This window comes from Macaca thibetana, chromosome 11 (assembly GCF_024542745.1).
Source record: "Macaca thibetana thibetana isolate TM-01 chromosome 11, ASM2454274v1, whole genome shotgun sequence".
Classification (NCBI taxonomy): Eukaryota; Metazoa; Chordata; class Mammalia; order Primates; family Cercopithecidae; genus Macaca; species Macaca thibetana.
The window spans coordinates 28,207,929-28,234,006 of NC_065588.1; positions in this window are offsets into that span (position 1 = coordinate 28,207,929).

Below are 26,078 nucleotides of genomic sequence, written 5' to 3' on the forward strand. Positions count from 1 at the left end.
GGAAACAACCTAAATGAATAAAGAAAATGTGGTATACACATACAAAGGAATATTATTCAGCCTTTTAAAAGAAGGAATCGCGTCATATGTGACAACATGGATAAAGCTAGAGGACATATGCTCTGTGAAATAAGCCAGTCATAGGAGGACGAGTACTGCCTGATTTCACTTATACAGGATATCTAAAATAGTTAAACTCATGGAAACAGAGAGTAGAATGGTGTTTGCCAGGGACTGGGAGGGAAAGAAAAATAGGGAGTCGTTGTTCGGCAAGTATATAGTTTCAGTTTTTCAAGGTAAGTTTTAGAGATCTGCTGTACAGCTTGGTGCCTATAGTTTACAATACTGTAGTGTGCATATAAAGTTCTGTCCAGAGGACAGATCTCATGTTAAATGTTCTCACCACAAGCAAACAAACCAAAAACACTAATCTAGTGGGTTTTGGAAGGAAGCCTCTCTAGACCATGGTTGTAAGATCTGAAGTTTAGTTCCTGGAAGTACAAAGAGCTAGCCCTTTGACTCTTCTGTATATTTTCCTGTGTGTGACTTGGGGATGATTCCTGTTAAGGAAACCATTTGGAGGAGCAGATCAACTAAGAGTATTATGAAATAAAAAATTTATTCTAGGGATCAGACTTCACACAATTGTGAGAGCAGCTGGGAAAGTTCTGGTCCAGAAGGGAGAATTGGAAAATTACTTAAGTCACTAACCATTCCTCCTGAAGCACTGGCAGCGGTGGACCTCTTTTAGTGATAACAAGTACCAGAGAGAGCAACTTGTTCTTCATCTTGGATCAGTAAAAATTTCCCTGAGACAATAGGTTTAGATTTGTAAAAAGCAACATAATTGAAGTATGATTAAATGCAATAAAATATACTCATTTTAGTCTACAGTTTGGTGACTTTTGGCAAATATATACACTTGAGTAACTACCACCACAGTCAAGATATAAAACATTTCTATCACCCTAAAAAGTTCTCTTCTTTTCCTTTGCACTTGATAATTCCCCACTCTTGGGCCCAGACAACTGTAGTCTTTCAGTCACTAGAAACTATATTTCCCACGTTTCAGAATTTCACATTTATGGAATCATATACTATGCTCTTTTGTAAGTGACTTCTTACATCCATCATGCTTTCAGAATCCTTCAGAATCTTTCAGAATCTTCCTTGTTGCTTTTATCAGTAGTTCACCACTTTTCATTGCTGAGTATTATGATATTGTATGGACCACATATGTAATATAATTCATTTGTTAATTTATTAATTTAGTTTATTAATTCAGCATTTGAAATTATTCTAGCAAGGTAACTTTTAAAAATTCCTTGTGATTTCTACATATACAAGCATTCAAATAAAGACTTTTCACCACTTCCTTTCCGATGTTTAAGGCTTTAATTCATTTTTCTTGCCTTTTTGCACAGACTAGAACCTCCAATACATTTCTGAATAAAAATGGTATCCAGTTTTATAACTGCTTGTGGTAGAAGGATAAATCTGGTGTTTATTACTTTGTCATAGGTCCTTGAGTTTTTGTAGGATTTATATGCCATCTTCTAGTATGTATGTGTCTTACCAAGGTTTCTTGAGTAATTACTGAATTTTACTCAACACATTCAATCAGCATGATATCCTCCATGTATTTGCAGAGCATTTGTTCTGTGGAATGGAAATATGACCAAGGTCCTTTGGACTAAGATTGGATATTGAGAGTTAATATAGCTTTGAACAGTGGTAAAACAGTGAATGTCTATTGGTGGCCCTTCAAGTTGAAAGCACAAAGCTTTTGGTGTTTTTTGTTAACGGGCTAAATAACAACCACCACAAAATATTTACCAGATTAATAACCATGCAAGGTACTAGCAGAGATGTGTTGATTTGTTCCAGTAAAAAAACCCACATCTTTAAGAGCAACTGTGATTTGACTCACCATCCAATTGAATTTGTGATCATACACTGTCACTTTCCAGAATCCATCTGTCTTATAATCAGAATTAAAAGGTTATTTGAACAGGGCTGTGTTAGGTATCACCACTCCTCCATCACTCAATTCCTTGATAATGTCATTAATCTCTAAAGTCCTTTCAGGACTGTTGTATTACTTTGGGTTTAATATTTTGGTAGGTGGAGGAAATTCTGGGGCTTTCCACTTGGTCTTTCTTATCATAATAGCTCTTATTCAATAGGTCAGAAAACCAATATAGGGAGTCTGCCAGTTGTTGAATACGTATATTTCAATGATACCTTCTGTAATTTGAAAATAAACATGAGATAGTGTTGGAGCTCCTTTACTACAGTGAGACAGCTCTGGTCCAAAATTACATTGATCACCTAACCTCCATTACTGTCTAATCTGACTGTTGAGCTACAGTGACTTTGAGTCTCAGGAATTAGTGTCAGTTCACAATCAGTGATCAATAATTTCCACCAAATCTGGTTACTTTCACTTCTTCAATGCACAGTCACAATTATAAATGTCTGTAGTCCTTTTGAGAAAGAATAATTACGATATAAATTATTGGCAATATATCAGACTGAATACTGGCTTCTACTAGAGGCATGGAACATCTCCAGGCTACCTTTATCTCTGACGTCTTTATTTCTATGTACCTCATGGATATGGTTTGAATAATTGTCCCCTCCAAATCTCATGTTGAAATTTCATCCCCATTGTTGGAGGTGGGGCCTAGTAGGAGGTGTTTGGGCCATGGGGACTGGTCTCTCATGAACAAGTTGACGCTGCCCTCATGGTAATGAATGAATTCTCACTCTAATAGTTACCTCAGTATTTGATTGTTAAAAGGAACCTTGCACCTCCTCCTGTCTCTCTTGCTTTCTTCCACTTGCCATGTGATACTGGCTCCCCTCAGCCTTCCCCAAAGACCCCACTGGAAGCAGATGCTGGCATCATGCTTCCTGTACAACCTGCAAAACCATGAACCAAATAAACCTCTTTTTCTTATAAATTACCCTGTCTTAGATATTCCTTTATATCAATGCAAAACAGACGAATACACTCACCCTAACCAAGGTTCTTTTTCAAGGTGGGAGAGAGTGGTGAAATGCAATTATATGAATTTGAACTCTCCAATTTTCGTCATCATTTCTTCTCCTCATAAGCCTGCAAGCTGGATGATACTGGATTTCTACTTTGTTTTCCTCTATAAAACGGAATTTTCTTACATCACATCCGTTTATAGGTGGTTTAAGGGAAGAAAAACTTTTTCTCCTAGGCTCGGCAACTAGGGTCCTTCAAATTAAACTGACAAAAGACAGATTAACAGAAGAGTTGATTTCTATACAGATGCCTTCACAAAAAAGAGGTAAAGACTCAAAGAAGGGGTTTGACCAATGAGTTTATATGTCATTTTAACAAAGCAATACATTCTGGAGAAGAAACCAGACAAAGGAAGGGAGAGGGTTTGGCTTCTAGGGCCAGTAAATTGTGGAAAGGTAAATATATGGGGAGAAAGAATGGAAGATAAGGGTTATTTAGTAAGGTTTGTTATGCATACTCTGCATACTCAAACTGGTGCCTCCTCCATTGATGTGAGTCCTCTTCCTTTTCCTGGTATGGGAGAGGGAGACATTTATATAAATGAAAATTTGTCCCCTGCTTTTATACTGAAAGGGGAGGGTTGAAAGCTTTTCCTGCATCAGTTTTTCTCAACTAACTCCAGCTCAGAATAATCCTTATGCCAAAGTGGCGTATTTTGAAGAAGCACCCTTTAATCACCTTCGGTAGCATCTATCATTCTCCTCTTCCTAATTCATAAAGATTGATGGGAAACAATGCTGATAAGCTTACTTAATAGGAAAGAAAAAAAATATTATTCTATTACAGCTTTATTGAAGCTTTTATTATGCTTTATTTTGATTTTAACTAGACTATGCAATTCACAAGTTCTTAAGAGCAAGGACTTGTTATTTCATCCTACTATCTCTACACCTGTTGTAATTTTAGCACACAGTAGTAGACACGAATTAAATTTTGTTAAATGTAGTCCATGAATGCATGAGTGCAAATGTAAACTAGTGTTACTGTTAGTAAAAAGCCTGAGTTCTAATTGTAAAATTATGCTGATTCTCCTGGGTTGGTAGTGACTTTCGGCCACTGAGTTTTGATGTTTTTTTCTAAGGAACTAACCATTTCAGGAATCATTCAACATGGGCTAAGAAAAGAAGTCTTGATACACTGAAACCAATTATGTGAAGAGTTACCAGAGTTATTAAAACAGAAGTAGCCTGACATCCCCAGCTTTTGAGAAACAGAACTCTGAGTTAACACTAATAGTTTTAATGATTCCATATTTGAAGTCTGAAGTTCTGTGAATGATTCACCTTCAGCATATTTAAATTTATTAACCCCTTTGCTTCTGGCAATTTATGTTTGGAAACGTCTTCCTTATGATTCAGTTGAGGAGTCTGGGAAGCAAGTATACAGCCAGGGCAGAGTTGCAGAATCCCAAGGGAAATGAACGTAAGACAGAACTGACTCCTCTCCTGTGCCTATTTCCCACTCATCCTACACACCTTCTTCGGTGAGTGGATGAATCCCTACTGAAAAAAGGATCTACAAAGTTGCTCTTTTCAGGAAAAAGAAAAGGAAGTAGGAGGAGTATGGCAGGGAATATGGTAGGGCCAGGCATAGCTTGCCTTTGTATGACTGCAAAATGTCTACCAATTGGAATATATCATATCCTTTCTTCATTTTCATTTAATCCAAGACAGAGGGATGAGGCACTAGCAGGAACAAACTCCAAGTTTCCCTCTTTTTATTCTATTCCAGTTTTTCCTTTGTTGTACCTTACCTCAGATTTTTTTAACACTTCATCTTCTTCAGAGTGCTCAGTTCTTAAACTTCTCTGATAGCAGAAAACAAGTGTGTCTTATTCACCATTTGTTCCCACAGCCTTGTTAACATAAATAAAATATTAATGTACTTATTCAGTTTAAACTTTTACATGAAATATATATATGTGCATTTTTTTTTAAAAGGCAAGTAGTACAGAAGAGCATAGCATGCAAGCTATTTTATCCATCCTTCCTTAACCCCCTCCTTATTTCCATGTGCTCCCAAACCCACCTTAAACAATTCCTATTTTTAAGACAGGAAACAGTGCCTCATGCTTATAATCCCAACACTTTGGGAGGTTGAGACAGAAGGATCACTTGAGGCCAGGAGTTCGAGGCTGCAGTGAACCATGATCGCACCACTGTGCTCCAGTCTGGGCAACAGAGGGAGAAAAACAAAAACACAAAAACCCCCAACAATTCCTGTTTTTAGTCCTTCTAGTCATTGTTTTCATTTTTACTGATTTGTCAGTTTTATACAATATCTTTGACTCTGCAATATAAAAGATGAAAAATGCACTTCACTCACAGCATCTCTCAACTCTTTCTTCCAGGTCTGAGTTTTTATAGTTATGTCACCGTATTAGTTGGCTCTTACACTGGTATAAGGAACTGCCTGAGACTAGGTAATTTATGAGGGAAAGAGGTTTAATTGACTTACAGTTCTGCATGACTGGGGAGGCCTCAGGAAACTTACAATCATGGTGGAAGGTGAGGGAAAGCAAGGCATGTCTTACATGGTGGCAGGAGAGAGAAAGCAGGGAACTGCCAAACACTTTTAAACCATCAGATCTTGTGAGAACTCACTCACCATCATGAGAACAGCATGGGGAAAACCACCTCATGATCCAATCACCTCCCACCAGGTCCCTCCCTTGACATGTGGGAATTACAATTCAAGATGAGATTTGGGTGGGGACACAAAGCCAAACTGTATCAGTCAAAATTTTACACAATAAATGATGGTTGAATGAGTAAGTACACATTCCAATTTTCCCTCTCATCTCTTTACCTGAACAATGGTACCCTGGTTTATAAACTACTGGAAGCCAGCCCTTGCTCTGCCCAAAAATGAAAGAGCTTTCGACGCTGAGCCATTTGGTTTTTTGTTAGTAAATCCCCCCAACACGTTCAGTGATCGCCTTTTTAATTAAAACATTATCCTTCTCAGAAACATGTGTGTTTTAACAGGTCTCAAAGCCATTAACTGAAGGAAGAAGTCCTGATGCTGGAACTTTAAAGCATTGAGGCTTGCTCTTTAAATCCTCCAGGATGTCCTGTAGCTTCTTAGTGAGCTGCTGATTTGGGCTGGGCAAGACTAAGAAAGTGGAACTTATGCTTAGTGACTAGGGATCATCAGCTGTTTTTATTATGTCTGTCTTCTGAGGCTTTCTCTTTGGCTGTTGTTGGATGTATCAAAACAAAACATCTCCAGGAAAAAATATCAAAGGACCTAAAATTAATGTGTTATTTCAGTTTTCTTTTAAGCCAGCAAAAGAAAGTCCCTCTCTGACTAACGTCTGATAATACAAACCTCCCAGGCCAGCCCCTTTAACGTGCTGATTTAGGGCTCATGCCCGTTTTCCTCTCTCCTCATTTCATCTTCGTCTCTCTGATGCAATCAGCATGCTGGCCTTAGGCTCACCTCGGTTTTGTTTTATTTTTTAAGGGGGAAAGAAAAAAACTTTGGTTTCTCAAGTGGATATAAAATTAAACTCTTCTCCCTTTTTACAGCAGATTCTCTAAATCTTAGAGTTCAAAAGTTTTTATTTAAATCCTGCCTTAGAGTGAGTCACAGAAAAGGAAATTCTCATCAATTATCTACTTTGATAGCACTGTTTGGTATTCATCTGTGGGGTCCTAGGAAAAGTATTCAACTCAGATTGAAAAATCTTGCTTGAGTCCTTGATGTACTATCTGCCTGCTGTGTGACTATGGGTAAGTCATCACAACTCTCTGAGCCAAGTTATCTCAACTAAAAATTGAAGATAGTAACATAGTACTTAGCTCACAGGGCTGTTGTATTGGTGCATTTAAGTCAATGAACTTAACTCAGCTCAAACTTAGCATACCTAAAATCAAATTTTTGATCTTGTTTTCCAATCCTTCTTCACCTCCAGTCTTTCCTATTTTAGCTGATTGCAACTCCAATCTTTCAGTTCCTCATGTAATGCTTCACATGGTCTTTCACCATGTGAAGACCATCTGGTCTTTCACCAGATAGGTCTCACACCAGATCTATCGCCTCTCACCAGATTGCTGCGGTGGCCACCTAACTGGTCTCCATATTTTCACCCTTGCCTCTCTAGGGTCTATTCTCAATACTTCAGGCAGATCAAACTCAATCACATTACTCTTCCATGCAGGCCCAGCCTTGGTTTCTTGTTAGACCTGATATCGAACTGGCTTACACTGGAACCAGGGTGTGAGTATTGAAATCCTTCTGTCTCCTTTGGTAAATATATTTTCCCAGTTTCCTCCCCTTGAAATTTCCCTAATATCCATCAGGGAGTGTCTTCACTAACTCAAGCAGTAATGCTTGGCACTTCAGGGGGCCTCTAGGATACTGCTTCTGGGTATCCATCTGATTAGCTCTTTTAGCTTCTACAGCTATGTACTCAAGGGTCACCTTTTCAACAAGGCACTTTCTGACTGTCTTATTTACAATGGAAACTCTTCCCTCTTCCCCACTGGGAATCATTGCCCTGCATTGCAGTATCTCCATCTGACAGACTATAGACTTCACCTGTCTGTTCATCTATTGTCTGTCTCCCTTCTCTGCATCAACTAGAATACAACTGCCCTGAGAAAGAAATTTGTCTGTTCTGTTTACTCTTTTACCCCTAGTCCTAGAACAGAGGACCATAGCAAACCCTCAATAAATATTAGTTGGATGAGTGAACTACTCACTGCCCAGTTTTCCCATTTGAATAATAATTAAAAAAAACTGTATCCTAGATAAATTGTGGAAATTAAATCATTGATGTCAAAGTACCTTGTAAGATATAAGTCCCTTAATAAAGATTAGTGGTCATCAGCCTCCCCTCATTGATAAACATTTGTGGACCACAGGCACCATATTCTCCAACACTACTGCCAGCCATGGTCTCCATGTTTGAAGGGACTCTAAGTATTCTGTCCTGGTGTCCTGGGTGCTACAGGTCTGAGTGGCCCATGATGCTGCTTGTGCCCTGAATCCTGAGTGGATCAGAGAGACTTCTGAAGGTAACCAGGACAAGGAGTGTGGGTCAGTAGCCATGAGGAGTATGTGATGCATTCTTGTTATCCCTTCAGTGCTTCTTCTGTGGGCATATACATGGGCAGAGCTGGCATCAGCATTCATTTGGGCTGTGGTACTTGCATCAATAAGCCCTTTAAATGGGAAGATACCACAAAAGAGGAAGAAGTAGACACTTGCTTTATTCTCCATGTCTGGGAAGCAAAGTCCAACAGTAGTAATAGGTTCAGCATATGGTAATGTCTACATAAACTTCACAAGGATGTTTTTAAAATTTAAAGATTTGCTCTAGGAGACCATTTGGAGACACGGCTAAGTAAGGGTCACAGGAAAGGCAAGAAAAAACATGCAGTGAACTTTGGAGAAAAAAAAAAATCCAAGCCTACTGAACCCCCATATAACAGTTCCCACTGAACTTGATGATCAATTCTCACTTCTTAACAAACAAACACAGAGTGGAGTGTACTATATATTTGGAGCCTAGACTGTAGCCCTTGCCATCAAGTAAAGCTACTCAAGATCTGTGAAGACATGTGGTCCATCCCACCGAAGGCGCCTTCCTCCTCTGGTGCCTCACACCCTGTACCTCACTACCTTGTACGCTTGTTTATTTGAGATGGGCACCCTTTAGCCAGTAATAAGATGAATGGTTGATGCTACAAGGATAGGAGTGTTTAGATTTGCACAGTGATACATAGCTTTAAGTTAGCGGAAAATAATTTTGGCAAGGAGATCTGTCTCCATGTCATAAAAATATTTCTCTCTAGTATTTTGTTCTGACAGCTCAAACAAATATAATATGAGAATACTACCTGTGGCTTGTCTTTTTTTTTTTCTTTTGGTTTCTAATGCTGAATTTATAATCTTCTCTAACTTTGTGTGACCACACATATTTAAAATTCCTGTATCAATTTGACTCACTGCCACATTTCCTTCTGTGGGGAAGAGGAAGCTACAGACCTCAAATGGCTTTTACATAGCCGGCATGACAAGTTCCCTGTGCATATGGAATAGCAGATGCCTCCTTTCAAGGCTGCTCTTGACATTGTGGTTGTTAATGATTCTTCCATTTGGGAATATTTCCGTTCTGCACCAAAAACCTATCTAAGGGGTGAAGGAAAGTGGTGAAAATGGGCACAGTACAGATGCCAGCAAGTTTCCCAGTTGGTCATGATCAACACATCATTCCAGAAAGGATAACTCTGGGGGGGCAGGGGGATTGGGGAGGGGAATAAAAACAAATTTTGGCAGACCCAAGCTTAGAAGAAAAACAATACTTTCACCGAATTTAGCCTCTGCTCTCTGTCATAGAAAATTATAATAAGTACACGAGAATTGCATTCAATTTTGGTCAAGTATTATTCTTGGAATATGCATTAGTCAGAATTGGCCTCATTAGAAGGGCACTTTTTGAACAGCAGTGTGGTGGTTCACAAGGCATGCAGACTCCTGAGAGGGTGCGATGCGGGTTTAAGAAGCTTATTTCATGTCCAATATCATTTACATTTCAAACTAGGACTCAAACCAGGGCTTATATTGAAACTTCAATTGACAAGAGGTAGAGCAAAGTACATTCATCTATAAACATGCAATAATGTTATCAGAATTGCCCACAACCCATTAATTATAAACATAAGCCTAGCTATTGACACTATGGCTCAGGCACTGTGCTTTTTTCCACCCGCTTCTGAGAAGTCAACATTTCCATTGAACCTATGCATGCATTAAAATTCTCATACCAGTCTACACTGAGGCATGTGTTTTTATTTTGCTTTCTATTTATAGTCTTTATTTTGAAAACAACAATTGTGGTTTGGATTTATCATGAGGCTGAATTTTACACATGGAAAGACTCATTTTTTTTGTAGGCTTTTGCTTCACTTTTAGCTATATTATCTGATTTGCTATCATCCCATGAGTATAAAGTATATACAGTATACATTACCAAACACATTTAATGGATGAGGAAAATGAAGGTAGAAGAAAAGTAGGTTGCCCAAACCAACAGTAAAGCTTTAGGGGTATTTCACTGAGTTAGAACCGGTCAAAGGACTAGATTGGGAGAGACGTAGAAGAAAATCTTACCTACGTTTTACCCAGGGCAGAAAGACTAAGCAAATTAAACCTCGAATGGGTTCTGTATCTTGATTGTTAATAGCAATTCCAAAATTTGGTAATCCAGAGCAAAGAAGCCAAAAACTCAGAAGATATTAAATCTATTTACCTGTGCTCTGGTGGAGGATTCAAGCCCTCACATCAGAGCAAAGGTATTTCCAGCTGACTTGGGCTTTCCCCTTAAAATGTATCTGTTGTCCTTCTATGATACAGACAAGGACATGTTTATTGTAGGTGGTGCCAAAACTGTTTATGTCTTCAAGACGGGTGCTGACTCCAACTCTAGCACCGAGGTACTTTTTTTTAATGACTACTTACAGGAAAAGATTGACCTAGTTGAACCCACTGAAGCTTTAATCCAGATTTGAGGAGTGTGTGTCTCTGAGGTAGCAGAAAGAGTATCAGTGAAGCTCGGGCACTTCCTGTCTTCCAAATGAGTGTTTCTCACAGGATTCTAGTTTTCTGCTTCTGACTTAAGCCAGAAAGTACACAGGTGTGTGTAACTCAGTACTAAAGTTAAAATCTATGAACTTTTTCAGGCCTCACATGTTCAGGTTTGATTTTATTGTGGCAACTAGGTTTTAGGCAGGTTCTTATTTCTTTTGAACCAGGTCATCTAGCCCCTATTTTTCCATCAAAGAATCTCGGTTAACTTTGATTTTTAATTCTCAGACACCCTACTCACTGAACCACCCACCCCGCCTTCATACCCTGCTATTTTATTCCATATAAGGCCTTGAAATGTACTCACCTTACTCACTGAAAATCCCTCTGGGGTGAGGAGCTGCCAGAGCATTAGAAATGTGATCTAAAGTCGCTATGCTTGAGACTGGTCACGTCCAGGTTGGAAGGTGTCAGGTATAAAATGAGAAAAAAAAATTTTTATCTCACAGCACTTATCAGACCATCTTCTTATAAGACTTTTCTTCTTTAGTTTTTAGTTCATTTCTTGGTTTTTCTGGAAAAATGCTGCAGTTATGTTGCTCATGCGGCCAAAAATCTGCACTTAATTGGGCACATAAAAAAATAGCAGACAGGAAGTCTATTTCCTCACAGAGAGATATTGTGGTTTATGGACACTGCTTTCATACTGCAAAGCCAGTGCATTATTTTATTTTTTAATACACTCCTGGTAAGATGTCCCTGGCAACCAGAGAGCTGTCAGTGACCACCAGGAGCAGTATCAGCACAGGTAGAGGTACTCAATTACACAATATTAGTTTAATATTGGTTTGATTTTTGAATCAACTTTAAGTTTCTGAATTTTTCTAGGTGCTAGAAAAATAGAGAATTTAATATTTATATACGCACTGAAAGGGATATATATATGTGTGTGTGTGTGTGTGTGTGTGTGTGTGTGTATATATATATATATATTCTCTAGAGAGACTGCATCCCACAAATCAAACTGCATGGACTATCCATGGGTTCTGGGAAAACATTTAAGTTGCCTGTGTGACTTCCCCTGCACACACCCTCATTCCTCTCCCCTTGGGAACCAGACAGTTTCCTGAAGACTATCAAATTACAAAGAGGAAGGAAGCGCTCATCTGCAGATTGACCATGCTTACTTTTCCAGTTGTCTTTCAATCTCTATCCTTCACATTCTTTGTTTTCATGTTCATATCTCCCATATTTGAGTGATAATAATTAAATTCCCAAGAATTCAAACTTAGATTTTTAGAGTCCAGCTTACTATTTATAAATGAGGAAAGTAAGACAAAAAGTAATTCAGTTTTTTTTTTTTTTTTTCCTAAGGACATGGAACTTGAGCAGCAGAAACAGGACCGAAACCTGGCTCTTCCCTTATGCCACAGTCTTTCTATGTGAGTGGAAAACTAAAAATGAAATTGCTCTTCTCTTGTCACTTGCTTTGAGTGACTGGTACATTTGGTTCTGTCTAATGTACCCTTTCTATCTGCCTGTCTTGGGCACATTGCCTCATAATTTGGAAAAATATATAAGCCCCACATTTTTTCTAGGGCATGTGAGAAACTGCATTCGTTTTAAGCAACCTAGTGTCATCAAGTTAGTGTGGGCCTAATCCCACTTAAAAGTTAAATGAGGGCTTTTGTGTAATTGTTTTGCCTTCTAATTCAAACTAAGCCACAGGTAATCGAGTCTTTTCCTAATACCCCAGGCTTTGTAGAAACTAAAACCTATCCGGTTTGTACAGGTATCACTAGCCTCAGACTGGAATTCTCTAATGCTCTGGTCAACTCAACCCATGGAGGAGGTTTACATCATCTAGTGTTTTTGCATAGCCCTTTGTCTGGGACTAATTCTGACACTTTGCCTGCCAGAGAAGATAAAACTTAACAGTCTTTCTCCAGATTCTGTGATGGGAACTTGATCAAGGAGAAATCAGAGTTTAGACTCAGTCTCAGTTTCTCCAACTTGTCTCTGGTTCTTTGGCGCAGCCTTCAAAGGAGTAAACCTAACAGGAAACAAACTATTGCCTATGGTCACGGCTGGCTGTATTTTGATTTGAAACACAATTCCCATCCTTTCATTATTATCCAGGGGAATCATAGGTGGGGCTGAATATCTCTGCCAGCTGATTTGGGAATTTGGGAGTGGGGAGTGGAATGGGCACTTTCTTATTTCTGCAAGAATGACTGTTCTAGATTTTCTTGGTACAGGCTTAGCAGCAACTACCTCACACAGAAAAGGAAAAAAATAATAATTATTATCATTTATTATCAAGTTACTACTAAATATCAGGGCTGGTTCCAGAATCTTCATCTATATTATCTAATCCTTCAAATCACTGTACAAAGCATGTTTTATTATGCTTATTTTATAGATACAGGGAGGAATCAAGTTCTTTCCATCACTCTCATGGTCTAAAGTCCAAATCTCTTAACAGGAAGCGGCAGGAAAGTGTCGTACTTAAGCGTACAAACCCTACAGCTAGGCTGCCTGGCGTTAAATATCTGAACTGCCATAGTAGTTATACTAACTTAGGCAAGTTACTTAGGTTTGCTATGCTTCAGTTTCCGCATCTGTAAAATGGGGACCCAACTCTGTATGATCGTTAGAGGGTTAACCATTGAATAAGTTTAAAGTGTGTAGAGCAATGCCCAGCACATTGTTTTAAATGTTAGCTAATATTCTTATTATTACAATTATTATTACTAGTATTAGCAATAGAATGTTGAATGAGACTTATCTCAGATTTCAGCTAAAGCCTCAAAGTTGAGAACACTAGATGCTAAGGTACCCCCACATTTTAAAGAAATTCTGCAGGACTTCCTGAAATGTAGCTCAGTGGTCCTGATTGCATCCCCCACATTACCACTTAATATAGAGAAAAGATCAGACATTCAAGAATCTTTTGAAATAGAGAATGCATAGGACTAGTACATTTTCAGTAAGTAGTGCTGTAGCATCTCCCCAAGACAAGTAAGAGGTCCTGAGCACCACGAGGCCCCCGAAAGAAGAGACTGGGGCCACATCCTGGAGGCTTGCTATGCTAGAACATCTGCAAGCTGCTCCACTGTTGCCCCTGAAGCAGAGTGTGGGAAGAGAATTCTGGGAAGTTTGGAGCCTGACAAACAGAAAGATTCATGCTTGCCTCTTACCGCGTAGACTCTTACAGAGCAGCTCTTTATAGTACAGTGAGGAAAGAGAATTAGAATGGCCCCAGGTATCTTAGTTCCCTGCCCAGCACAATTACTTCCCTGGGCCTTGCAGCTTAAGGTGCTGGGCAGGGCCAGAGGAGACATTTTTCTGGGCAAGAATACACAGAAGAACTCCATTCTAAAGTTGTGAGTGTGACCTCTGCAGCACAGGCGGCTATGTGGACAGCCTATATGGAAAGCCTCGAGAGAGGACATCTTTTACGTGGAGGCATAGTGAAAGGAAACAGACATTGTTGAAGAGTGGGGCTAAAAGAGCGATAATGATTGGCAAGCTCAGGCTGAGAGTTGACACTTGCTTGTGGGCCTAAGGACAGCTTGGAAGACTGGCTCTACAACCAGGAGCTGAGTGGTTGTGGCTAGGAGTGAGCATATCACCCACAGGCACTATTTTGACTGCAGAGTGGGCTATAATTTAATACCCTTCTGAGTGTGGGGCAGAAAAGTGGAAGAGAGTCTCCACTATGAAAGAATCCTTCCTCTGGGAATCTAAGTGACACTGAGGTCCTTATAAAAATGAGAACTCTTAGCCTTAACATCTATATCAAGACCAGAGCCTTGGCTGTGATTACCCACACATGGAACTGAGCAGAAACAAATGGCCTGGAAGGCATTCTTCTAGTTATAAAGGAATTGTATTGCCAAAGAAGCCAGAAAACTGGCTGGCTAAAACCTGTGACAAACCAACCCAACTCCTGAATCCATAAATCGACATCAGCAAGAAGCAGTGTGTGAAAGCTGTGGTAGCCCCAAGAAGGAACACTGTCCAAAGTCCGCTTTAGATGTGGCCATCAAAGACAATGGACAACAAATCCTCCCAGAGAGCTAAAGCCACGGCTCCCAAATGGGCTGACCGAAGGATTCACACCACCAACAGGTAGGTGTGGAAGTTTCCACAATTCCTTTCCAACAGGACTTGATAAATCTTATAGATCGACGACAGCTGTGTGTTTCTTATTTTCCCTTTTCTAACAGAAGCTTTTACTTTTGTCATCTTGTTCCTGTCCTTCATTTTATTTGGGGTGGATTCCTTGTCTGTTAGTTTATAGCCACCATGTCCCAAACAGCCACATTGAGACCTAATGTAGAGAGTTGATCTCATCCAGAGAACCCTGACCTGGATGCAGGAACTGGAAGAGGCTTTGGGATCACATTCCTTGGGAGGCGAATGAGGGTTTCTCTGGAGAATTTGGCAAAACTTCATAAAAGGGATGGAATGTGGCTGAGACTATTAGCTGTCCATCAAGATTTGTTTTTTTGTTTTGTTTTGTTTGCATCTTCTTAATTTTAGGTGGGTACAAGGGCACTCAGAATAAAAATATTTTGCCAGGCTCCGTTGTATATGGGGTGGCTATGTGAACATAATAGGCTATGCCCAGAAGTGAAGAAAATAATTTCGTATTCACTTCTCTCTTAATGGAGGGAGTATGTTCTTCCTCCTTCCTCCAATCTGTTGATTGGAATTTGGGTATGGTGAGGAGCCATCCAGGACCATGAAGACAGAGAATACCCTGGAGTGGTGGAGCTATAAGATAGAAGCACCTGAGAACTTAGATTTTTGCAGAGCCCTGGACTGCCCACCTGGACTGCTACAGGAGAAAGAATTTTCTCTCTCCTTTCTGCAAAAGCTCTTTTGGCTCTCTGTTACACACAGCCAAATTTTTATATTTGAATTCATTTGCCTTTAATACAGTCTTTAATATATGCTGTCAGGGACTTTATAATCCAGACCCTTCTTTTAATCCCTAAACAATAATATCAATTCCTTATATATTTTTGGGCTGAACAACACAGAGCTAAAACGTTTATGAGCTCAGGGAATTTGCTTATTTTGTTCACAGCTGTGTTCTTGGTACCCAGTAGGCTTTCAGTCTTTATTCCTTTGCTCTATGCTAGTAACTGGTCATTTAATTAAGCAATTTAGAAACATTTATTAAGTACCCAGTATGTGTATGACTCTGGACTGAGACACATAGAGGCTAGAAATAATAATAACTAGTTTTCTTTCTTTCTTTCTTTTTCTTTCTTTCTTTCTTTTCTTTCTTTCTTTTCTTTTTCTTTCTTTCTTTTTCTTTTTCTTTCTCTTTGTTGCTTTCTTTCTTTCTTGCTCTCTTTCTCTTTCTTTCTTTTCTCTTTTTCTCTTTCCTCTCTCTTTCTCTTTTTCTTGCTTTCTCTCTCTTTTTTTTCTTTCTTTCTCTCTTTCCTCTCTTTCGTTGTTTCTTTCTTTCTCTATCTCTTTCCTCCCTTCCCTCCCTCCCTCCCTTCCTCCCTTCCTCCCTTCCTTCCTTTCTTCCTTACTTTCTTCCTTCCTTCGAGACAAAGTCTCACTCTGTTGTCCAGGCTGGAGTGCAAATGGGATGAACATGCAGCCTCCAACTCCAGGGCTCAAGCAATCCTCCTGAGTATCTGGGACTATAAACACACCACTCCTGGCTATAATTAGCAATTATTGAACACTTATTAATTACTAGGTATTACTCCAAGTGTTTTACATGTGCAGCACTTAATCCTTACCATAAACATATGAAACCAGTTCTATTACCATCCCCATGGAACATAGTGAGAAACTGAGGTACTCAGAAGTTATCTGACTTTCCTAAAGTCACACTGAAGGGAGTTTCTGGGACTAGAATTCTGGCAGTTGGCCCCATATTTTCTGTTCCTAAGCACAGCACTCTACTGCCTTTCCAAAGGATATGGGGTATTATTCTCCTTGTTAAACCGCTACTTTAATTTCAAAATACCGTCGTCTCTCCAATGCATGTTCTGGAAAATGAATGTTCGTATTTTAAAATTACCAAGCCCATTTTAGACAGAAAGTGTTATGCATTTGGCTAAAATAGCAATTATTTTGTCAGATAGTAATATAATTTCCAAAAACCCTAATTTTAATGCAATGGAATTAACTTTCTAATACACAGTTATTTTCTAACTTTACAAACTAGACAATTTAATTTCCTGATCTTTAAACAGAGAAAATTTTAGTGTCTTTACTGATTATTTAATAACAATTTTGGGAAAAATAGAACAGCACATTTTTCTTTGTAATTACTACTTATATAAACTAAGCAAAGAACTAATTGTCTTATTTGAAAATGATTGTCTAAAATGACATAAAAAGGTATGTACAAAGTAATTGCTTTTCTTCAAAAACTAAAAATGATTTTTTTAAAAGACAAATATAGTTACTCAAAGTACAATTCTCACATGAAAGTCTTGACTGCTAAATTCAAAATAGCTTAAAAGCTAGATGGAATAAAAGAGAAATTGAAGACAGATTGCTTATATTCAGAATGCTTAAAACCAATTGGACAATTTCTGTGGTATAAATGCTCCCTCCCACCATGGCCAGTTTCAAACTATGAAGATGAGGCGATTGAATGTAGACTTGGGAATCTATCACAATCTGCTCTGCAGAGCTCACAGGAGCAGCCCAGCACACCACTGGCTCCCAAGTCAGCCAATCACGTTCCAGATACAAACACATTTCAAGTGCCTTCTCTGTGTCTTGGGTTGTTCTGGACACTTTAACAGGCACTACAATACAAATAGAGTGTGCCCAAGACTATATGAGTAAGGATGTCTTGTGCAAGTTTAGAGAAGCAACTCTTCTTTTTGAGACAGAGTCTTGCTCTGTTGCCTGGGCTGGAGTGCAGAGGCGTGATCTCAGCTCATTGTAACCTCCGCCTCCTGGGTTCAAGCAATTCTCCTGCCTCAGTCTGCCGAGTAGCTGGGATTACGGCGCCCACCATCATGTGTGGCTATTTATTTTTATTTTTGTATTTTTAGTAGAGATGGGGGTTTCACCATGTTGGCCAGACTAGTCTTGAACTCCTGATCTCAGATGATCCACCTGCCTTGGCCTCTCGAAGTGTTGGGATTACAGGCATAAGCCACCACACCAGGCCTGGAGAAGCAACTCTTGAGCAGAAGGACTATGGAAAAACCTAAGGCAGTTTTGGTTTTGGAGGAATTTAGGAAGGCAAGATGAGGATACACAAATCATTGCAAGTGCCTATTGCATGAGTATTAATTAGCAGTGCCAATTGCATATTTTAGGTGCTCAATAACATACATTATAGTCCAATATGAACATGCTGTTCATCCTGCATGGAAATGCCAAATAGTTTTCAAAAGCAGTTTGCACTTTTAGATTTTGTGAGCTGTTTTAATTAATTTAGTCTGTTTGTTCTTGCATTGGCAGAACTCAAGTTACTCTGTTTCCTCTACTTCCTTCTACTCCAAAGGTAGCAAAATCAATTAGAAGAAACTTCCTGATTTCTGTAACAGAAATGAAGTCTAGATCCATGTGGAATGGGCTTGAGAGTTACCATCTTAGTGAATCCTCACACGTTATAGTTATGTATTCCTTCAATGTGAGAACCGAGGCGGAGACTACTGAGAGACTCAGGACTACATCTGTGATTTGCAAAATGTTTTCAGATATCATTCAACATTATATTGAATTCTTGTGTAGAAGTAAATATGACAGTTTATCGATGCAGTTTTTGTGTGTGAGGCAAAGGGAAAGGAGTAGTACATCAAAGCTATCCCCATCTACAAGGAATCCTGACATTTCACCAAATCTCTTCTTGCTGCACTTTTTCTTAACCAGTTTTCCTTCTGGCTCTATAGAAAGGTGATGATGAGAAGAAACAACAGCCACGGCAACAACTTCCCTTCTTTATTAAAATAAAACTCAGAACCTCTGTCCCTGACTTTTCAGTGGGGCTGCCATGTCAAAGGAGCTCATGGGCTCAATTAATGCACCCTTTGAAACTATCTCCCTGTTTTAATGGAGGGGAGTGTTCAGTTCTACTGGAAACTGTTGGCCCTGGCAATAGTTCATCTGATACTTTGGAAATGCAATAGTACTCTAAGTGAGAGACTCACAGAGGAAGAGGAAAAGCTAGAGAGAAAGGCTAGAAGCTGTTTGATCAGCTGCCTCTTTCCACCTGAGGTTTTCCTTCCAAAGTGAACCTTGGAGATTTATAGATAAAGTTTCACTTCAAGATAGCCACCACCACCACTACCGCCACATTACCCAATCACTAGGGGCCTTCAACTGTTTTTTTTTTTTTCTTTTGGTAGACAGGTGAACAAATTCCTTTTCTTTTTGACTCATTAAAGACAGTATCAAACATTTTCTTAAAGTTCTTGCATAGTGACCTTTTGCCTACACCAATAAAAAGTCTACTAGAAAATTTAAAACGTATCAAAACATGAGTTTTTCAGTACTGATCTCTTATCAAAATGTACTTAACATCAGTTTCACATTATAGTTTGTCTGGAACATCTAATGGGATACTTGGATTTTAATTTCTTTCCTTAGCTTGCGTTTACCAGCGTGTATAAGATTACTGGTGTGTATAAGATTGCGTTTACATCAATCTTATACACACCAGTATGGTAGCGAGCTTCCAGTTATCCCTACTGCACGCAGATTTGGTGAAATCCTCCCTCTGCCAATAGCAGCTTTCAGTTTTCCTGTCTCTGCGTGTGAGCTCTCTGGTGGTTGCCTTCATACCCAGGTTTCCCTGCCCTTTTGCCTTCTATTTCCTTAAGGCTCTGTGAGAGCTCCTGGCTCCCTGAATGCAGAAGGAATTTCTGGATTTTTTTTTTTTTTTTCCCAAATATTTCTCTCCTGGACTTAGGAGGGAAACAATTCTCTGCTCAGCGTGGACTTAGTCCACTCAGCCTATCCCGGGGATCTTTACTTTGCGCTCCCTCTGCAAGTCCCTTTCACCTCTTCCACCTCGTGCAAATGATTCTTCTTGTCATTGACTGTTTCTCTGTACTATTAAAGTTGTCTGTGGTCTGTTCACTAACTTTATGTCCAGGCTGGTTCTCTTCTTGAGTCAAGCCAATCTAGCCTCTGGGACTGGTTTCTCTACCATCTCTGTGGTCTTAAAGGCTGCGACCATCACCAGGATCCTGTTTTTTTCTTATCACTGCCTCTCCAGGAAACACTGAATATAATCAAGACATCTCAAAGGTCTGCACCCCAGGGAATCCTCCACTTAATCATCTTTTTAGCTTCTGTGTCCAATTCATTTTTTGACCTTCATAGCTCAGGTTATCAGCTTCATTAATCACTCCAGTATTCTAATCATTGCCTTATTTGTGTTTTTCTTTTCTTCTTTCTTTCAACAGGAAGAAAATTTAAAATACAGAGGAAAAGACTTTTACATACAGTAATGACAGCATATTCAGCAGTAGGTGTGACTTTCCCAATGGGAAAAATATTTGCAACTTTCAACACATTATATTTCACATTATTGGTGGTACTTTGTAAGCAACTGATCTAATCTGATAACAGAGTAAGTGGTTGGAACTGAATGTAAATCTGGATGCATTTATATGGAGGAAGTAATTAGAACTATATGAGCAAGGAGTTCATTAGTGCAAATATAAAATTTTAAAAAGTGAGTTAATTAGTGTTAAATTATATAATAATTCCTGGCTTAGATAAATTCCATTGTAGTTTATACCACTTTAATGTTTACTGTTATACTATTAATAGGGTGATAAAGTACATTATTCTCATTTAGAGCAAACTTCATAGTGAAAAGTAAATAGACTTTTAAGTCAAACACACCTAGATTTAAAAGTTAGTTCTATTTTTTGCTAGATGTGTGAACGCATATAAGTTAACTTCATTCTTCTCAGTCTCCATTTCTTATGTAATACTAATACCTGTATTGAAGTTGCTCTTGCACCATTTAGATTAAAGTCAATTAAATGATACAACACGTGTACAATGCCCAGGATAGTACCTCATACTTAGTGACATTAAATAAATAGTAGGTACCATATTAAAAGATAACTAATGATTTAAATATGGGTGGGACACCTCTGTGTATATTTGCCAAGACTTTTTGTTTCTCTAATCCCTTACTTTTGAGTAATTTTCAGACTACTGAGTGCTAAGATTCAGACTTGATATTTTTATAGCATATTAACTAGGTATATTTTCTCTTGGAGGAATTTACTCCTTTCTAAATATGGGTATTGAGTTAGAGTTTAGATACAAATTTTGATTAATAAAATTACTAATAATTTATGCTTTTGTTTAGTAGTTATGAGGGATAATACACGATCAGAGAAAATTTCTTCATCTTCCTGAAAATTGAAGAATTGACAAAATTAAGAGGAAATTTGACCCCTAGTTAAAAGCCTGATATCTCCTTCTAAAGTTCAAATCAATGATTATTTACTAAGTGGGGTGTATTAGTCCATTTTCACACTGCTGATAAAGACATACCCGAGACTGAGTAAATTATAAAGAAAAAGAGGTTTAATGGACTCACAGTTGCATGTGGCTAGGAAGGTCTCACAATCATGGTGGAAGGCAAAAGACACGTCTTACATGGTGGCAGACAAGAGACAGAATGTGAGCCAAGCAAAAGGGGAAACCCCTTATAAAAACAACAGATATTCTGAGACTTATTCACTACCAGGAGAACAGTCTGGAAGAAACTCCTTCCATGATTCAAGTATCCCCCACCAGGGGCCCCTCCCACAACATGTGGGAATTATGGGAGCTATAATTCAAGATGAGGTTTGGGTGGGGACACAGCCAAACCATATAATGGGGGTAAATATACACAAATAATCTGAGTAATTAGGTTCCCAAGTTGAGTGGCAAGATGGTAGAAGAAAAAGAAAGGAAATAAAGTAGTACTTTAAAATGGTAGGTATTAATTAATTTTTCCTTACCTAAATATTTCAAAATGATTGTCTATATTGGAAATATTCTTTAAAAATGTTCCTTTAGATATAAATTTAGTAAAGGAAGAGTCCAAAGTATTTTACCTATCCTTGTAAGTATGTATTCTCCCATTAGCAAAGAACAAGAGATAATTTATGCTGGATGAAGAAGATACATATTTGATTTGCTAAGATTTATGTATTTCTTGGGAGATGAGAAGACTGGTTAAAATTTTATTAGAATGGTAAACATACTAAACTCCTTTTTAAAATGGCAGTTATTGCCAGTTTCTATAGCCTAATTTTGTCAGTTACTGTATTTCAGCATAATAGGGTCTTGCTTATGCCACAAAAAAGCATTATACATGAAGCCATGTTATAGCCATTTCCTTCTGGTGCTGTACAATAACTGAATCTCTTTGGATGGGATGAATAAAAACTCGCTATTCCAAACTTCACACTGGGGTGGGTTGTGTTATAATGAGACTCTGGTGTGCATGCGATGTTTTTCTTTGTTGACAGTTTTTGAGAAGATCTTGATCTCCTAGTAAGTAAATTTACCAAATCACTCACCCTTTAAAAAATTCAGAATTTATTTCTTGCCTCAGAGGGTAATTTCTGGCCCCAAAGATAATTTTTTTAGAGGATTATTTGAAAGTTAAATTAATTTTCTTCTTTCCTGCCCCATCCCATGCCAATGCAAGAAATAGAGAACTTTTTTTTTTTTTTAATACTTTAAGTTCTAGGGTACATGTGTACAACATGCAGGTTTGTTACATATGTATACATGTGCCATGTTGGTGTGCTGCACCCATTACCTCGTCATTTACATTAGGTGTATCTCCTAATGCTATCCCTCCTCCCACCCTCTCCCCACAATAGGACCCGGTATGTGATGTTCCCCTTCCTGTGTCCAAGTGATCTCATTGTTCAATTCCCACCTATAAGTGAGAATATGCGGTATTTGGTTTTCTGTTCTTGCGATAGTTTGCTGAGAATGATGGTTTCCAGCTGCATCCATGTCCCTACATGAAATAGAGAACTTTAAGGTTTTAGGATTAGTAGTTCCTTATATCTCCTGGAACATGTAATGTATAGTGATGTTGGTACTATCATTTCCATTTTTAAGGAAGGAGGGGAAGGTGAGAACTCAGAAAGATAAACAGGTGGGCAAAGTGTTATCACCCCAACTCATATCTTGTGTTAGTTGCCATAGTAGCTTTTCTTGGACAAGCTATTGCTCAGTGTTTGATGTTGTTAGGTTATTTCATTTAAATTTTATTTGTACCTAAAATAAGCCACAGGGTCATTGTTTTTATTTTTCACTTTATTTTTTTAAAAGAACAAATTATCTATTAATTCTAATGGCTTCTCAGTACATTGTACTCCTCTAAAATTGTTCACATTGCATCAGAATTCTAGTTGCTTCTTTTTTTCTGTCCTAAAACAGTGATGTGAACATGTCAAATGACTTAGTGGTTCTTCTGGCATTAGTAACTGAAAAATTTGAATGCTTATCTGAACTTTATCTGAACTATCTTGAATTTTCTTGGGTCTACAAAATTGGAACTGAAATCTCATGGAAACTGGCTTTCTCCAGAAATTTTTGGTGAGCCAGAAATACTGTGAGAGCAGCCTTTCCCGTGGTGTTTTGGCATTTTTACTTTGGCCCCAGACAGAACCAGGAAGTTCAGAGGTGAATGAGAATGAAAAATAATGAAATGGTAAGAGTGATCTTTTTTTTTTTCCTACTTCAGAAAGATTCAGTTCAGAATTCTTTTAAGAACATGTTGAGTCAGTCTTAACAACTACAGACCTCATAGTATGTGTTAAGAGAGATTTGGGATGCCATGAGTAATTCAGCCCCTCTAAGGTAAAGAAGACAAAAATTAAAAATTACAATTTCCTCTTATGTTTCACACTATGTACTAAAACATCATTTTTTTTGAAACTGCAGATTCTATAAAATTATTGGTCCATTATATTAGCATACATCCCTTGTCTATAGTGATAACATGGCAGATACATTAATGAACTAATATCAACTTTCCTTAGTATCCCTTAATTCAAATTTCTACCACCAGCTAGAGTGCATTTCTATAGATTCTCATATTTGGAGGTTTAGAATCTATCTTTCTTATTTGGAGTGCAGTTTTTTTTTTTTTTTTTTTTTTTTTTTTTTTTTTGAGACCGGTCTCGCTCCCTTAATTCAAATTTCTACCACCAGCTAGAGTGCATTTCTATAGATTCTCATATTTGGAGGTTTAGAATCTATCATTAGAGTTTACAAGAGTTTTTAGCATATGGATTGTCACAGATTGTCCTGGAATCCAAGTTTCTATTTGTAAGCCAAATCATCTAGAAGGTATATTAGTTATTTTCCCAGAAGCATCCTGAAGGAGAGGAGCTTTCTTGTTTATTAAGGCGGCAGTTCTCAAATCTTGGTCTACCTATGGCACTTTTAAAAAGAGACATACCGGCCCACCCCCAGTCTACTAAGTCTGAATCAGTGAGGGTGAAGCCTATTGGGCTATATTTTTATTAAGCTCCATTGGTGATTTTGATGTGCAGCAAATTTCTCATCAGGTATCACTGATTTAAATGGTCACTTACATGTCATAAGCTTTTCACCAGGTTGTAAAAGACGATCCAAAATGGCAATTTATGCTTATATAAGCTTTGATTACTTCATCTCATACAATATTCTCTGCAATCCTTCTCAAAAACTGTGTGTAGAGGCTATCACTTTCATCCTCATTTTATGGTGGAAGGGACCAAGACTCAGAGTTTCAATCATTTGCCCAGTTATGAAGCGATAGAGTTGAAACACAAATCCTGCTTTTTTGTCTTGAAGCCCTTGACTTGTGACATATAACACTGATGTACTGCAAGCAGGAAAAGGAACAACATTCATTCCTACTTTAAAAAATGATTTAAAAAGAACTTACAGTGAAGAAAGGTATAACATTATAAACAACAATAACACCGAGTATTTGACAGACACGTATTCCTGTAGTAGTTTGTTCTCGCACTGCTATAAAGAAATATGTGAGACTGGGTAATTTATAAAGAAAAGAGATTTAATTGGCTCATGGTTTCACAGGTTGTATAGGAAACATGGCAGCAGCTGCTTCTGGGAGGCCTCAGGGAGCTTTTACTCATGGTGGAAGGCAAAGTGGGAGTAGGCGTCTTACATGGCAGGAACAGGATGAAGTGAAAAATCTGGGAGGTGTCACAGGCTTTTAAACAACAAGATCTCACTATATCTCACTCACTCACTGTCATGAGAACAGCACCGAGGGAATGGTGCTAAACTATTCATGAAGGACCCACCCTCGTAATCCAATCACCTCTTACCACACCCCACCTCCAACGTTGGGGATTACAGTTTGACCTGAGATTTGGATGGGAACACAGATTCAAACCATATCAATTTCTAAATGCCTTCATTATCTGGAAAGACGGAAGGGTAATTTGAGGACACTGTCCACAGATAGCTTCTTTCAGATACCTATTCCAATTAGTGGGTGTTCAGTGAATGCTTGGCAACAGACTATTGATGTGAAGTTTTTGTTCTCTTTGCAAACCTTTGCAAATCATAGCAATTAGAGTATTGCCATTGCTGAGAAGTATTCATCTGTCTTGCTAGCCACTCAATTAATTCCATGTTCATTTTTGCATTAGAGGCTTGGAAGACCAAAACTTACAAATATTTACATTACAACATAAATATTTATAAATTATAATAAATAACAAATATAAATATATTATATTCCTGTAGTGCTCTAAAAATCCAAAGTTTATGAGCATCTGAAGATTTTCAAATGTTCTGATGAAATTAATGCCCCCCAAAGAGTCTTACTTCATTGTTTTTGCTGGCCATATTTTAAAAGCCATTCCCTTCCAGTGATCTAAAGGACTGGACTTTGAATAAATGATGGCCTTTGGGTCAGTCTGTCCACTCTGTGATTTGTACAGGATTGACATCTATTGCCCTGGACTTCATCTCAGACATTCATTTGGAATGCAGTCACATAGGATAGGGCAGGGGCAGGGAGCACGCCGGGGCAGGGAAGGATGATTTTCAAGCTGAAAGATAGCCCCCTGAAAAAGTCAATCCTGAGAGGAAAAAAGTAAGAAAGATTTGGCTGTGATTAAAGTAGAAGTGTGTAAGGTTACTGAAAAACACCAAAGTGTATAATGGTTTCAACAAACTGCCCTTAGGCGGGTTTAGCGAGTGCAGTTGGCATTCATACAAAAGATAACCTAACCTGACACTAACCCTGCCAGTAGTTCAGGGATAATATTTTCACTAGGATGAACTGCTCTTGAACTGTTTCTGTAATTTATTTGGTGCAAACAGGCTTTCCTTCAACATCAGACATGCATGTCTTATGGCCACCCATTTGTTTATTGTAAAAACATATTTATTATAGCCAATGCAAGCAAAACCCTCCTTTCCAGTGGTGTTTTAATTCCCCTGAAGCCTTCTCATACTGTGTACCACAGCCCTGATGATG